This window comes from Lissotriton vulgaris, chromosome 7, assembly GCF_964263255.1.
Source record: "Lissotriton vulgaris chromosome 7, aLisVul1.2, whole genome shotgun sequence".
NCBI lineage: Eukaryota > Metazoa > Chordata > Amphibia > Caudata > Salamandridae > Lissotriton > Lissotriton vulgaris.
The window spans coordinates 1,273,845,322-1,273,861,331 of record NC_141695.1 but is presented as its reverse complement, the minus strand read 5'-3'; the positions used below and the strand labels follow the sequence as shown (position 1 = coordinate 1,273,861,331).

The following is a 16,010-nucleotide window of genomic DNA, read 5'->3' as shown; positions in this document are numbered from 1 at the left end:
CCAACATGCTCCCCCGTGGCCGGAGGCCGACACGGACATGGCCCAATGTGAGCCCCCACTTACCGGGACTCTCTGGGTGTCTGCTCCTCTCTGCGCCGGTCCTCCCGGTGCCGACCTCAGGACCTTTCAATAGCAACAACCCTGTACCCAGGACGCTTTTTATCATGCAGTTACTTCTTTTCACTGCTTTTAATTTAACTGGAAAAGCGCAAAGTCACCATCCAGTGCCACAACTCCTACACATAGAAATGGGTTTGTTATCTGTGTTACATCCAACTTTTCAATTGATATAAATGGGGAATCTCCTAGTGTAATTCAAAAAGACAGTCACACAGAGCAATATATAAAGTCTGCACCATGGAGCAGTACATTCACCCACACTCAATATCTTGTGAAAAAATGTGTGAAGAAAAGAATGACACCTCACGGGTGCAACACCCTCGGGGCAAATGGCAGATGTTACCAAATTATAACCCCTTTCTCATCACTGGTAGTCATTCAGTTCATGAAGGAAAAAAGTGTCCAAAAGGAAAACCAACTGAAAGTGTAAAGAATAAGGTGCAGAACGGTAGCAATGGCATTCACTCCTTGACGTGACACAAAAAAGATTAAAATCAACAGACACACCAATCATACACCTTTATTCCCAATTTAGGTGTGATCTGATGAATTAAAAAGGGATGGTAGCTTAAATCCGCATACCAATTCCTCCAGCCAACATGTTTCACTGCCTTCACAACTTCTGGCAGATTCACCATGGCTCGCCATATGGTCACTGCACCAATGTAGGACACCTTAACTCTGGGACTGTCAAGTTGAAAACACACCACAATTAACATTTACCGATTGCCGACAATCCAGGGCCAGCTCTCCTAATGTCCACTGCACCGGGCCTCTTCCCACTTCACCCGGGCCCCCTCCTGGGGCCCGGGACTTCGATGTGGAGCCCACGAGGCTCCGGACTTCCGGCTTCCGTTTCACGGCCCTGCCTACAACCAGGCAAGGCCGCCTGGCTTCAGTGTCGCCACGGAGGAGCGGCGTTTCTCCTCTCCTGGCAGCATAATGCGGGGGGGGGGCACCCACTAAAAATAAAAGTTTCTCTAAAGGCACCCACTCCGATGCTACTCGGGGGAATCCCTACGCCGGGGATTCTCTCTCTCTTCATGCAGCGCAGTGCTACAAAGCCCACGCGCTCCTCTCTCCTGGAAAAATATTGCGATCATAGGGCGCAGGGAAAATAAAAGATGTAGCGCTCACAGGGCGCAAGATGCCACAGCTCAAACAACAAAAGTCCTCAGAGATCAAGGGGGCAGGGCTGGGCCCAGGGAGGCAAACCCTCATGGTGATTCCTCCTGGGCCCCAGGAGCAGAACGCCCCAGCAAGGTCAGGAACAGCACACCAATCATGGGGTTACAGCCCCCACATTTTTACCCAGATTTTCTTTGTTCTGCAGCACAGGGCTTGGGGGAACCAGATGCAACTGGTTCAGGAAGGAATTCGAGCACTTGGTTTACCAAGTTTCTCTTCCCCTTTGTCAGTGGGGGCTAGGTGATCAGACACCCCACATGGGGTGGAGCTAGCATTTTACAGGCTAGGCACAGAACTATACAGGGGATTACTCCACCCACTACTCCCAATGCAATGTCCCATTCAGCCTAGTGCTGACTCACCCTGCCCCTCCTGGAGCCTCACACCCCTCCCAGCCGCTGTCACTCAAAAGCCAGACATGCAATACACATCAGGCAGGCAGACACATAGCACACAGAAATGCCAACTTCTAAAAGTGGCATTTCTAAAATGGTTAAAATAAATCTGGGCACACCATTGCACAGCATTTAGTATGACAATTCCAAATATACTAAACTTGACCATGCTGCTCCTCCCATATCAGGCATTACCACTGACACACTGATCAGGGAATCCCCATTGCATTCCTATGGGAGGGCAGGCCAATCTTACCAAATGTAACATAGAAAGCGCACACACTTTACACTGGACAGCAGTGCTAAAGTGCCCAGGGGCCTAAAACCACCAACACCATGTCAGAAATAAGGCGGGGAGAAAGGCAAAAAGTTTAGGGATGACCCTGCAAAAAGGGCCAAGTCCAACAACCAAGCACCCTGCCTTCAGGATTGAAAGGCCTACCTTAGGGGTGACTTGTAGGTTTTAAGTGCGGTGACCTCAGATATAAGGAAACTTATAGCTGTTGTGAGTCGTGTTAGCACCAGCTCACACAGGCTGGAATGGCAGGCCTCTTGTTACAGTTTGAGTTGTCTCTCATGGATGGCACAATACATGCTGTGGCCCATGGATGACCCCTGGTGTACCTAAGCCCTGGGTAACTTAGTACCATATACTAGGGACTTAGAAGTGTTGTATTGCTTCGCACTCCCTATAATAGAAATAAAAAATCCCCCCACGGAGGCACACACGGCAAAGCAAGAAAACACCTGGAAATGAGGTACATCAAAAGACAGTTTTCAGACTAAAGCTTGGGGTTTTATTTGTGCAACACTCTCTAGTAGAAAGGCTTGATGTCAAATGAAACACTATGCAAATATATATGTGTGATGAAGCTCGTGTGATGCGAGCGAAACACATCATGGCAGGCACTATGCCTGGTTGTTTTGTGGATATTATGACAAAATAAACTCTTCACTGCTTTTGTACATTTCAAAGCTGCTTGAATAATTTTGCAGCGCATTGAGGCCCGTGCCTGGGTATCCAGCTAGAGAGTGTCAGGCCAGGATTTGGATTTTAATATATATATATAGTTAATGAAAAAGTTGGAATCAGACAACAACATCATAGTGAGACAAGCGGACAATGGCGGCAATGTTGTCCTGTGGCCGCGCCAGCTTTATATGGAGGAGGCTGGACTCCAACTTGCTGACCTAGCATACTACAGAAAGAGCAACATCCATGTGGTGAAAGCAGCATGGAATGAACACTACCTTAAACTACTGGCTTGGAAAAGTGGGGGTTTGATAACCGATACAGAGTACCGTTTAAAAAAAAAAGAACACCCGGTCGTCCCCACTTTCTATCTGATACCAAAGATTCATAAAAGTGCAGATAAACCACCCGGGAGACCGATTATTTATGCCATCAACAGTTCAATGGCGAAAACCTCTAAATACATAGATTATGTTTTACAAGATTGGGTTAAGGGCTAGACATCCTATGTACAGGACACTTCAGACTTTTTATGCAAAATTGAACATGTGGTGTGGAGTCAAAATATGTTTTTAACACCTTGGCTGCTAGCGATATTTTCCTCCTGTGCTGGGTTCCCAGATTTACCATTGTTCATGACGAGTTCAGCTCGTCATGAGCACAGCTCAACCGTGCCTCATGACGAGCTGAGCTCGTCATGAGCATGGAAAGGGTTAATGACTCTTGATGTAACATCTCTCTAAACTTCTATTAGGCTCTGTGATGGTCTAAAAGCACTGGAGCACTATCTGAACCTGTGTCCTATGAATTTTTCAGCACACAATAAGATGTTAATCTCAATGGTATTGGCATGCTTGGAACAGAACTTTCTCCTTATTAATAACAAGGTTTACCACTAAATCAGGGGAGTCGCTATGGGGGCCTGCTTCTCCCCAGCTATGCATGTTTGCAAATGGGGCTGTGGGAGGAGCAGGTCCTGATGGGTCCACACAAAGCGACTATGGAACAGCATGCCATTGTATATTTAAGATACATTGATGATTTATTCTGAATTTGGAGGGGTACGGAACAGAGTGCAAACGAAATTGTTCATGTGCTTAACAATAACTGGCTTAATTTACACTTCACATCAACCATTAACGCTAGATCTGTCTGTTTTCTAGATGTAGAAGTTTATGTAGATAACAACTATCTGGCTACAAGACTGTGCAGAAAGCAGACTGCTGGTAACACAGTCCTACACGCGACAATCCACCATCCTCACCACTTGATACGCAGCATACCATATGGGGAGATGCTGCGCATCAGGCGGATAAGTAGCTCTGACTCAGAATTTGAGGTAGCGCAGGAAGCTAGTGAGCTGCATTTTTTGGCCAGGGGTTATTCTTATGATATACTCGACAGTGCGATCAAGAAAACCAGATGCCTGTCTAGAAGAGATGCACTAACCCTTAAAATCAAGCAGTCTAGGGAAGGTGCCATGACCACCAGCATTCAATCTCAAATCATTCTGGCCTTCAGTAGACAGCACCAGGAACTCAGGAAGATATATTATCTGTTGGGTTACACCCTTGCCCGGAACGCTGCGGGAGCGATGTATGGCCCAACCCACCTCCTACACCCAACAGTCACTCTGTGATGATTACCCAGGGAGCAAACTGCTGAGCACAGGGAGAGGGAGGAGATAAGGATCCTGGAGGAAGATGATCGTCTGTCTGGACCACCCCAGAGTATCGTAGTCACAATAGGTCTGCACCTAAAGACACAAAGAACAACCGATTACTCTAGTGTTCCCACTCACTTTGTGACACCCCTGGTTTCCCCTCTGTCTATGACCAAGCCGCCACATAGAAGACAAACACGACTCTTACCAATGCTTGATGGCCGCGTGGTCCCACTGGGGAGGTTCTTCTAGTCCCTCGTAAGACAGACGAGTCTGTCCAACAAATAAACACCATGAAGTAGAACACTCCACGAGTCGTCTCCAGGAATGAAAGGTAAATAGGGGAAAAAGTCTCTGTAATCCGACATAAGAACCCCCTTTGATTACTTGAAGTCCCGAAACATCCCAGGAGCTTGAAAGGAATCAATAATAAAATCAGGAGACGGCAGCCGCCCTCCGCTGACTTCCTCGGACGCCAGAACAATCCAAAGTCCCATACAACAACGAGGACTGGCAGCAAGACAATCCGGAAGCAGCCGCCGCAGGTCCGCGCAGCCTAACGGTGCTCCTCGGTATGCCGTCTGGGGCTGCGGTTACTTGATGCAAGTTCAGGGCAGGGGTTGAGAAAGGGAACAGGAAAAAGGGTATCGGAGCCCCGATATCCCAGCACACACCGACACACAAAAGGTGCCAGCAGTCACGAGCCCACGAAATTAATAAAGGGGAAAGGAGGGGACGAGAACGGGAAGGGGGCAGGACAGAAACGGAACGGGAAAATGTCAGGGAAAGAAACGACGCTTGACTCACGAGTCCGTGAGTCACCAGGGGACCAAAGAAGCGCTGTGTAAACAAAAGCCAGACCTTGAAGCGGAATGCAACGCCAGATCGAAACCAAGCAAGGACACAGGGGCGTGCACAACTTTTAACCCCCTGCCAGGTAGGTCATGTGGTGTAACGGCATGGGCATAGACAGAGGACCACCCTAACAGTACCTCCCCCAAAGGCTCTCCCCACAGGACGGGGCTTAGATGGATGATGCAAATGAAACAACCTCACCAACCTAGGGGCATGAACCCCACCCGCCGGTTCTCAGGTACGGTCCTCAGGAGAGTATCCCTTCAAGTCTACCAGGTACTGCAGTTTGCCTCTCCTACGCCTAGAATCCAGAATAGTCTGGACCTCAAACTCCTCATGACCATCCACTAACAAAGGGGGAGGAGGCGGCAACACCTGAGCAGATTCAACATAAGGTTTCAACAATGAGGTATGAAACACTGGATGGACTCTATAACCCACAGGCAACGCAAGCTTCATAGCCACAGGATTAATGATCTGAACAATGGGAAAAGGGCCTACAGATTGGGGTTGTAACTTACGAGGACCCTGCATCCTGAGATTCCTTGTGGCCAACCACACACGCTCCCCAACTTTATAGGGAGGAGCCGGCGCCCTGTGGGTATCTGCATGTGCCTTCATAGTGATCTTAGCCTCCATCAACTTGCCCTTGGCTTTCGCCCAGATGTCCCTCAAAGCCTTACACATATCGTCTATGGCTGGCACGTGTCCCGTGGGTTGGATAGCCAAGGCCCGAGGATGGTAACCCATTGAACAATAGAAAGGGGTCATTCCCAAGGCAGAGTGCAAGCTGTTATTATATGCGAATTCCGCCAAGGGGAGAGCCATTACCCAATCACAGGAGAGAGAAGACACCAAACATCTGAGGTATTGCTCCATCGTCTGGTTGGTACGTTCCGTCTGTCCATCTGTCTGCGGATGGTAGGCAGAGGACATCCGGATCTCCATCTGTAGCACATCGCAAAGCTCAGTCCAAAAATGGGACACAAACTGAGCACCCCTATCTGAAACTATCGCAGTTGGTAGCCCATGTATCCTCACCACAGCAGCCATAAACACTACAGCCATTTCCTTAGCAGTGGGGATCTAAGCGAGGGGAACAAAATGAGCCATCTTGGTAAACAGATCTATCACCACAAGAATGGCCGTGTACCCAGAAACAGGAGGAAGATCGGTTACAAAGTGCATGCTTATCGTATGCCAAGGTTGAGGAGGCACAGCCAAAGGACGCAGTAAGCCTGACGGTTTGCTATGTGAGGGCTTACTGGTGGCACAGACAGGACAAGCAGCCACGAACCCCTGAATGTCTCTAGTTACGGTATCCCACCAAAACTACCTTAAGCATAATTCCCTTGTTTTCTGTACTCCTGGATGGGCCACCAATGCAGACGAATGACACCACTGCAGAACAGAGTCCCTCAACTCAGGCGGTATGAACAAACGCCCATCTTGAAACAACAACCCATCGTGCACAGAACAGTGCGGCTGAGACAACCAAGGACCTAGATCGATTGTCTTAATCTTTTCCTTTACTGCGCATGTAAACTCGTCTGCTGTGGTGGCTCCAACTATCCTGTCACGGGAGATCATTGGTCTTACTTCTCTTTCTAGCACCATGTCCCCAGAATCAACATGTATACGTGAAAGGGCGTCCGACTTCTTCTGCTGAGCGGCAGGTCTGTAAGTGATAACGAAATCATATTCGTTAAAAAACAGAACCCACCGCATCTGGCATGGTGTTAATTTTTTGTATTTTTTTTTAAAAAACCTTTATTGTTCGAAATGCAGATTACACAGCGCTTAGCTTACAACCCCTCCGGGCCAGCCGCGTTAGTCAATAATCAGAGAAGTTTCATCTGTTGAACACAGCCTCAAGGCCGACAGCCCTGAGGTTCGGCGGCGTATGTTGTTGTATGGCAGCATTTCACATTGAGCACATTAGATAGTATTATAAACATGTAAGTCCGTAGGTTTTCCATTTTTGTTTTTTTTGTTGTTAACGTATTTCCTTGGTCACCAAACTGTGGTGATACTTCTCAATGTCATCATATGAACAATGGCCCTTACTCACTAATTAGTGCTACAGGTAAATGCACCGGCGGAGTCCGCCTGGTAATAGGGCACGATGTGTGAAAGTTAGAGGATACAGTAGTGCGACATTTTAAGTGAAACGATGTGTGAGTGTCTATGTGGCATGTTATTCCTAGCAGGAGTAATGAGTGCTGGTGGTGGTGTCTAGCAGGGATCACTCCAACTCTTGACTATTACATTCAGAAGTCCCATATTGCAATGCGTCTAGGAACAAACCTCAAGGAGCTCGGTCAAAAAGAAAATGGGACCAATGTAACAATAAAACAACAAAACGATAACTTGGGGAGTATGCGTGAAAGGGAGGGGGAGCCTGGGTGGACGTGTCCTTGTGCGTATGGAAAGACACGTGGTGTTGTTGCATCAGTAGTGTTCGAATGGGCGGGCAGGAGGGTGTAGTGTTCGGTTCGTACATGTATCTGCATGAGAAGGGAGTGTTCCCCGCCGTGAGGGCGTGTCGATTGCAACTCTCGGGCCCGGCCGTGAGGTGGACCCTGGTCAGAGTACACACCAGGAGTTATGTACTCGGGGGTGCGGGCGGGCAAGGGGTACTAAAGGCGTCACCACTAAATGATCAAATAAGCAACATACGCCTTTCGAAACGTGGGTTCAGCACAGGTAGTGGTTAGTGCGGTATGTGGCATGTGATGATGGTGTATGCGCGCAGGGGGGACGGAAACAAGCCATAGGAGTAGGGGGGGTTGGTGGGTATATGCGTGTTCCATATTGTCTCCCGCAGTGGGGGGTACTGGGGCGGGGCCGCTACCTCTTTTACGTAATCCCCTGTTCCAGGCATGTTTGTCGGAAGGATTGAAGGAAATCATCCCATTGTTGTGCAATAGGGAATTTCCTGAGCCCTGCCGTCTCCTCCCGGCGCAAGACTGTGCTCTCCGCTCGCGCCCAGTTCATGAGAGAAAGGCACCAATGTCGTATATGTGGGGGTGCGTCAGCTTTCCACCGCTTGGTAAGGAGCCGCTTGGCTGTGATCAGCCCAAGATCCCAGTATCGGGCCTGCACTTTGTTCAACTTTGTGCGTCTATATAGGCCCAGTAGACAGGCCTCCCAAGTCCGTGGCACATGTTCGCTAGTGCATTGCGTGAGCATCGCAGTCACCCCATCCCAATACTGCTGGAGGTCAGGACACAGCCAGAGCATATGGAGGAGGTCTGCCCCAACCAAGGAGCAGCGTCTGCAGGCAGTGTCTGTTACAGAGAAATATCTGTTGATTTTGTCCGGGGTGAGATATGCGCGGTGCAGTATGTAGAGCTGTATAATTTTGAAGCGAGGGTTACGCGGGACATTAACCGGCCCGACCAGTATCATTGCCCACTCCTTGTCCGTCCAATCCCTCCCTCGGTCCACCGCCCATTTGTCTCTCAGCTGCACAGTAGTAGGTTGGGTGTGGAGGAGGAGAGCCTGCGCTAGCCAGTGTATTATGTGGGAGCCATTGCTCATTACGTGCAGGTATTGTATAAAGTGGTGCATAGGTGGCTCTTTGGTCAAGTCACCCCATGCGACAGTCAGTGTACGGACGAGAGACGCGTGTAATAGGAACTGCCCAGTCGGGAGAGACGTGTCCTCTGCAAGGTTCGCGAAGGGGAGCAGAGCACCATCTGAGAACAGGTCTCCCAGCGTGTCCACCCCTGCAGTGGTCCAGCTATCTAGGACTGCCGTCGTCAGTGCCCCAGTTGCCGTCGGGGTGCCCAGTAATGGGAGTATTGGAGCATACGGTACCGTCGCCCGAGTGAGGCGCAGGCAGCGTTGGAAACACCGGCGCGCTACTGCCAGATATAGCTGCGAGGGACGGGGAGTCCGGGTTAATGGGTGAAACAGCACATGGATCTGTAGCAGAGTCCAGACAGTAGTGTCTGTGGCCGTGTCCCCCAGGTTTTTACCACCCAGCCACCCCGACACCCACTGCATCTGCGCCGCTAGGTAGTATAGTTCCATGTTAGGGACTGCTAGTCCTCCTGCGTCTGGGGGCATATATAGCTTCATCAGCGCAATGCGTGGTCGGCCTTTATTCCAGATCAGGTCGTGAAGCAGAGCTTTGAGGTCTCGGAACACCCGGTTTGGGACGTAGGATGGGATATTTGCAAAATAATACAATAGTCTGGGTAGGACTTTCATTTTTACCAAGGCAACCCGGCTGGGGACGTTTAGCGGTAGAGTTTTCCAGAACCCTATTTGCAACCGGATAGATGTAATCGCCCGCATCAGGTTCCCGTTCTAAGATATCCGGAGGGTTCCGGTAAATGTGGATACCTAGGTATCTAAATGTCGTGGGATATCACTGTAATCTTTCCCCACCTAGGCATATCTCACACTCGGGCGCATCCGGATCAAAGGAATAGGCCCCCGATTTAGCCCAATTAACCTTTAATCCCGACATCTCTTCAAAGGTGTGAAAAACGTCAGCAAGGGATGCTGTGACATCAGTTAGATCTTTAATATAGAGGACGAGATTGTCCGCATACAGTGATACCGCATGGAGGCCATCTGCCATCGGTATACCCCACTCTGCACCTCGGGACCTGAGTATTGCAGCCAGGGGTTCCACAGACAGGGAGAACAGCAGGGGAGATAGGGGGCATCCCTGTCTGGTGCCCCACTGTACCCGAATGGGGTCAGAGAGCAGTGCTCCCGTACGGACGCGAACTGTGGGTCTACGATACAGTAGTCCAACCATGGTCTCGTAGTCGTCCCCCAATTCGAATTTGTCCATGACTGCCCGTAAGAATGGCCATTCCACCAAATCAAATGCTTTCTCTAGGTCCAGCACTAGGCAGCCAGTGCGTGGCCATTGGAGTGTAGCGTATTCTTGTATGCGGAATAGACGACGGATGTTATGGGAAGTGTGTCGTGTAGGTACAAAACCGTTCTGGTCATGGTGCATTAAAGAAGGCACCAGGGGGGCCAGTCTTCGGGCCAGCGTGGAAGCGAGTATTTTATAATCTGTATTGAGAAGGGCCTGGGGACAGTAGGACCCAGTCGTTTGCCATCTCTATATGGCTTGAGTAAGGATACGAGGGTGGCTTCATTAAGCGTCGGGGGAAGGGAGAAGTCGTCCGCGGCTGCATTGTACATATTTAACAGTTGGGGAATGAGGATGTCCGAGCTGGCCTTGTAGAATTCGGCTGGCAAGCCATCAGGGCCCGGCGATTTACCATTCGAGAGGTTGAAAATCGCATTGCGAAGTTCCTCTGGATCTAGTGGTGCTCCGAGGTCATCTTGCTGCGCACTCATTAAAACGGGCAGAGGTATGGGTGCGAGATATTCGGTTATGACAGGCAGTAGGAGACTCGGCCGGGAGCGATATAATTGATTAATGGTTTATGAATGCCTCATGTATGTGGCGCTGCGTGTAGAGTAAGCTGCCCCCCTCTGTCTGTATTGCTGAGATAGGTGTTGTGCGGTCTTCTCGCGCAATTAACCGGGTCAGCAACTTGCAAGGTCTGTCGCCCTGTTGATGCGTGCGAGCGGAGTGTGCTGCGAAATTAATGTTTCGCAAGTGTTCCAGGAGGTGATCATGTTCCGCTCTGGTCGCCGTCAGGCGATCACCCGCACCTCCCACTGCTTCCCGTTCATGATCTAGCAATTCAGTCTCCAGTCGCATCAGGCCGTCTTCCAACTGCCGTCTCATGTGTCCCTGTGTGCCCAAACAATGTCCCCGTGTTACCACCTTGAATGCGTCCCACTCTATTTGGGGGGAGGATGCCGTACCAACATTGAACTCAAAGTACTGAGCCGTTTGTGTGAGCAGGGAATCGCGAAAGGTCGCGTCTAAGAGGAGGTCTGGTTGGAGGCGCCAAGTGGGAATAGAGGGGTGTGGACGTTCCCATGAAATATTCAGCGTGTGGGGGTTGTGATCTGAATGTGTGCGGCCCATATATTGCGTGTCTGTGACTAGTGGGAGAAGATCAGAGGTGATCATGTATCGGTCTAAACGCACATGTAGGGCATGCGCACCCGACCAGTAGGAGTACGTCTGAGTTGTAGGGTTTCGTGTCCTCCATGCATCATGCAGGTCCCATTGTGTGGCCCAGTTATCAAGGATTTTCGTAGTAGCGTGTGCTTGGGCATTAGCTGGGGGTGCGGATGACCTATCCAGGTTTACGTCTAAAACACAGTTGTAGTCACCCCCTAGAGCCCACGGGATCCCATGCCAGGCTGCTAGTGCCGTTGAGAGGCGAGCAAAGAAGTTGCTCTGTTCGGTGTTTGGGGAGTACAGCGAGGCCAGCACTACAGGGTGTCCATCAAGTCTACCTCGGACCATCACATACCTGCCCTCAGTGTCTATCTGCGTGTCCATGGTCACCCAAGGGGTGCCTGGTCTAATCCACAGAAGCGCCCCACGGGCAAAGGAGGAATACTCAGTGGTGTAAAGCTGTCCGCGCCAGCTACGGCGCAGTGCTTGTACCTCTGTCTTGTTTAAGTGTGTCTCCTGTAGTAGGGCTACATGAAATTTGTGGCGTTTCAAGTAGGAGTATATCTGATAGTGCCTTGACGGTGTGTGCATACCCCTAATTCCACGTACATATCTTGATATCAGCCATAATCAACATCAGAGTGGGAGCCACCTCCCTCGCTCACTCTCCACCCCACAGGCGCGCACCCCCACTGGTCTCTTGGCATCCCTCCTCCGCCCAAATCAGACACGGGCATTGTTGCATGGAAGAGGAACCCAGGCACTTCCCCAAGGGTAAAGTTGGGATAAAAAGCATACAGTCCAGACAATGCAAAACAATAACAAATTCCAAAAGGTCGGCTCCGCAACATGTCGCCGTCCAAACACTCTAATGAGTTAAAGAAGCTATACAAGTCTAGGGGGTGGTAAGTGGTCGGCAGCAATAGTAACAAGGTGTTATGGTTCACAAGGAAGATGGGAAGAAAGGGATGGGGGGTGGGGGGGCTCCGCCGCCCACCCCAGGCCGTGGAAATCTTGCCACAGCTGATTGGTGTCCCCTGTTGCCACCCACCTAGTCGAATAGGAATAGATATCCACTCACAGTCACATGATGTAGGAGAAGAGGTGTAGAAGGCACAAGTTATCAGCAAACAGTGTTCACACAGTTCCACCAGGAGGGTGGTCCTAGTAGTAGGTAAAGGGTTCTAGTGCCTCTAGCCAAAGGTGTAGGATTGATGCAAGGGATTACTCCCTGTGTCTCGCCGATGTCAGTAGCCGTTGAGCAAAGGGATCTCACCCATAATCTTTCCCAACAAACCTCTAGTAGACAAGGGTGCGTCTGGGCCATGTCACTGAGGCCAACCGCCGCAAGGCTTCGAGTGTAGAAGTCTCGGTGGTTCCTCCTCAGGCCAATATCTCTACCGTTTGTGGTGTGATGTCTGGGAGATCGGCGGATCGTTGCGAGTCCGGCAAACCATAAATGGCTTCGTCGTCGCTGGAGAAGGCTCGTGGGCTGGTATGTGGTGCCGAGGAGGGTGTTGGGGAGCTGCTGATCTCCGATACTTTGCCTAGTGCGTCCCGTTGTTCCTGTAGTATCCGGTCCGCCGGAGTGGAACATGCAGTTGCCTCCTGTGAGTGCTGTGGCGTGGGCGATTTGTGTCGACGGCGTCGCCTCTGTCCTCTGGCGCGTGGCATCATAGTGGTGCCTTTGGTCTTCCTGGGCGTCCCCTCCACTCCGCCATCCAGCCAGGGATCCACCTCTTCGGGATCCGTGAAGAAGTGCTTTTTGTCCTGTGCCACCATGCGTAGTCTAGCCTGAAGAGGAGAGAGTATTTAAGGCCCAATTGTCTCAGCCTGCGTTTTACCGCCATGAAGGAGTGTCTCTGTCTCTGTACCTGAATGGTGTAGTCAGGGAAGAACATCACTGTGGCATTGTCAATCCGGATGTCTCCAAGTTTCCTGGACTCGCGCAGAATAGTGTCCCGGTCTCTGTAGTTGAGGACACGGAGGATCAGCGGTCTGGGGTTGGAGCCCGGGGGGAGGGGTCTGGTAGGGACACGGTGTGCTCTCTCCACCACGAAATAAGGCGATAACACACCCTCCGGCAGGAGGTCTTTGAGCAGTCTTCCACGTGCCCGGTGGGGTCTGTCCCCTCCCACTTTTCCGGTATGCCTACGAGTCGTATGTTGTTCCGGCTCGCCCGCCCCTCCGCGTCCTCCACCGGCTCCTCCAGGAATTCCACCCTGTTCAGAAGATCGCAGACATGTTTCTCGGTCTGATTCGCTCGAGGTTCAAATACAGTCATCGAACCCTCCAGTGTCGTAGTACGATCCTGTAATTTCTTATGATCAGCTCTCAGATGGGTCAGGTCAATCGCCACATTGTGTATCTTAGCCTCCAAGGAGTTACGAGTCTGTTGAAGAGACGCTTCCAGGCGTTCCATTACGGCAAGGACATTGTCCAATTTCGATGTTACGGTGTCAGAAGCCATCTAAGGTGGTGATTTGTTTTGTTTCCCTTTAAGCGATGTGCCACCCGTGCCCGTGCGTGTCCTCACTCCCCCAGACATGAGCAAGACGTGGCAAGAAGACGTCGTCTATGGCGATGTGTTAGGCAGAGGATATAGCACCGCAATGGATGCGTTTGAGCGTCAATCCTTGTGAGGGACACCGAGCCGTGCCCAGAGGTGGAGCTCGATGGTGGCATTATCAAAGGCTCGCTAGATATACCCCAGTTACTCAGTTCTCGCCCTGCAGGCAGCTTTACCAGTGACCTTGTCCCAAGCGGGTGGGTGGAGATCGGCAGTTCAAGCGAGGGGAACTCTCACCCAGCGGGGTAGCGTTGCAGGGTAGCACCTCAACACGCCAAAGAGGTGCTTTCAGAGAGGCCTATGCAGTTCTCCACAAGTGTGTTTCCGTAGATGCAGGCTTACCTCACCCAGCCATCGGAGGAGGCAATCAAGTGGGCTTACTCGTGTTTTCGGCGTGTGTCCATTGCTAGCAGGGGGGGAGCACGGGGGAGACCTCCAGGTGGCAGCGCCGCTGTGGTAGGGGTCGGTTTTCTGTAATCGTCTCCCCGGCGCCCACCGCCCGCGTGCCCAGTCTCCTTACCCTTGGAGTATGGCTATGTTGATGGCGGCCGGCAGGGCCGAGACGTCACTCGCGTCTCTCTCCAGTTCCCCACCGCCTCTGGCCTCGGCCACCCGAGTAAGCAGCACGAGGGGTGGCTGGAGTCTCTCTCCCACTGGCGCCGCTTCAATTGGCGTTCCGAGGAAGCTGGGTTGAGTTCCCTCAGCCCCGCGGATGTCGGGGCCAAAGGCAGCTCTCTGTTGTTTACCGGCTGGTCGATGCACAATCCGCTGAGCGTAGTGTTTCCCCTCGGATCCTCCGTCGCGTGGAGGCACCTCTCCGCACCAGCCGTCCCGCAGTAATTTATGAGGCTATGCGGGGGCAGTGTAGTATGGGCAAGGCAGCAAGCGCGAAGGGGCCACTTGGCTATTTCCGACCCGCTGGTGCTGGGATGGTTGCGTTGTCGGGCCTGCTGCGCCAGCCAAAGCCCCGGCCTCGCCTAGCCAGTCACTCCGGAGCAGGGTCCGCCCAGTGCGGCCGCAGGGACGCAGCCTCTGCCGGTGCGGTTCTCAGCCGGCGAGGCGCTGCAAACTCGGTCAAGATGTCGGTGGGGGCTATCTCCGGGTCTGCCCACCGCTGTGCCCCAAGAAGGATAATATTGACAGAGAAACAGCCTCGGGAAGGAGAGCCCAGAACAGAGCTCTACCCCGCCACGTCCGTCGCCATTGCGCGCCAAGCCACGCCCCAAGGGGTTCCCATCTGGCGTGGTGTTAATGCCCGAGAAGAACGAAAGAACTCCAGGTTCTTATGGTCAGTATATATAGTGATCGTGTGTCTCGCTCCCCACAAGTAATGTCTCCATTCCTCAAAGGACAGTTTCACCACCAACAGTTCTCTCTCTGCGACAGTATAGTTTTGTTCCGCCGGCAAGAGAGTTTTGGAGAAATAGTCTATGGGGTGCATAAGGCCAGACACAACGTCCTTCTGAGAAAGCACCCCTCCCACTGCACACAATGATGCGTCTGTCTCTACAAAGAATGGCCGGGCTGGATCAGGATGAACCAATACAGGGGTAGATGTAAACTCCCCTAACAACTGCTGAAAAGAATCCTGCGATTCAGAAAAGGGGGTGGTGATGAACAGAGTGTCTGAATTAAGCAGACCACTCTTACCCAGTCCAAAGATCAGGGCTTGATCCATCACCGTTATTTAGCTCACTGCACCATCCCAGCTCAGAACCTGGCTATATGCAAATCAGTCTGTCCCTGGCCCAGTGCATCATGGGAACAGGGCAGACTAAACTACCAAGCCAATTCTTCACCAGAAAGGAGACAAGCTTCCGGGGACCGGTTTCTGGCATTTCAGCCGTCGTCGGCCCGGCTTGCTTGAATCCTGATGGTGCAGTGAGCAAGGGACTCATGTCTGAGTATACCCTGCCACACCTATAGTGGCCAAAAACGATTCAGAAAAGGGGGTGGTGATGAACAGAGTGTCTGAATTAAAAGAAACCTGCGCCTCAGATGACCAGACAAAAGGAACCCCCTTCCTCAATAACCGTGTCATAGGAGCGACTACATCAGAGAAATGCGAAATGAAGCGCCTGTAAAAGTTTGCGAACACCAAGAGAACCTGTACATCCTTGGCAGTAGATGGAACAGGCCTGGTAATAATAGCCTCTATCTTCCTAGGGTCCATCTGGATTCCTTCTGCTGACACAATGAAACCCAGAAACTCCACCTTGGGGACACCAAAC

General features: G+C 51.4%; 1 protein-coding gene across 1 annotated transcript in view; it reads right to left on the bottom strand.

The window, feature by feature from the left end:
• Nucleotides 1–16,010, bottom strand: part of LOC147703391 (uncharacterized) — a 9,287,842-nt gene that overhangs the window by 4,120,579 nt on the left and 5,151,253 nt on the right. The gene's annotated exons all lie outside the window — the stretch shown is intronic.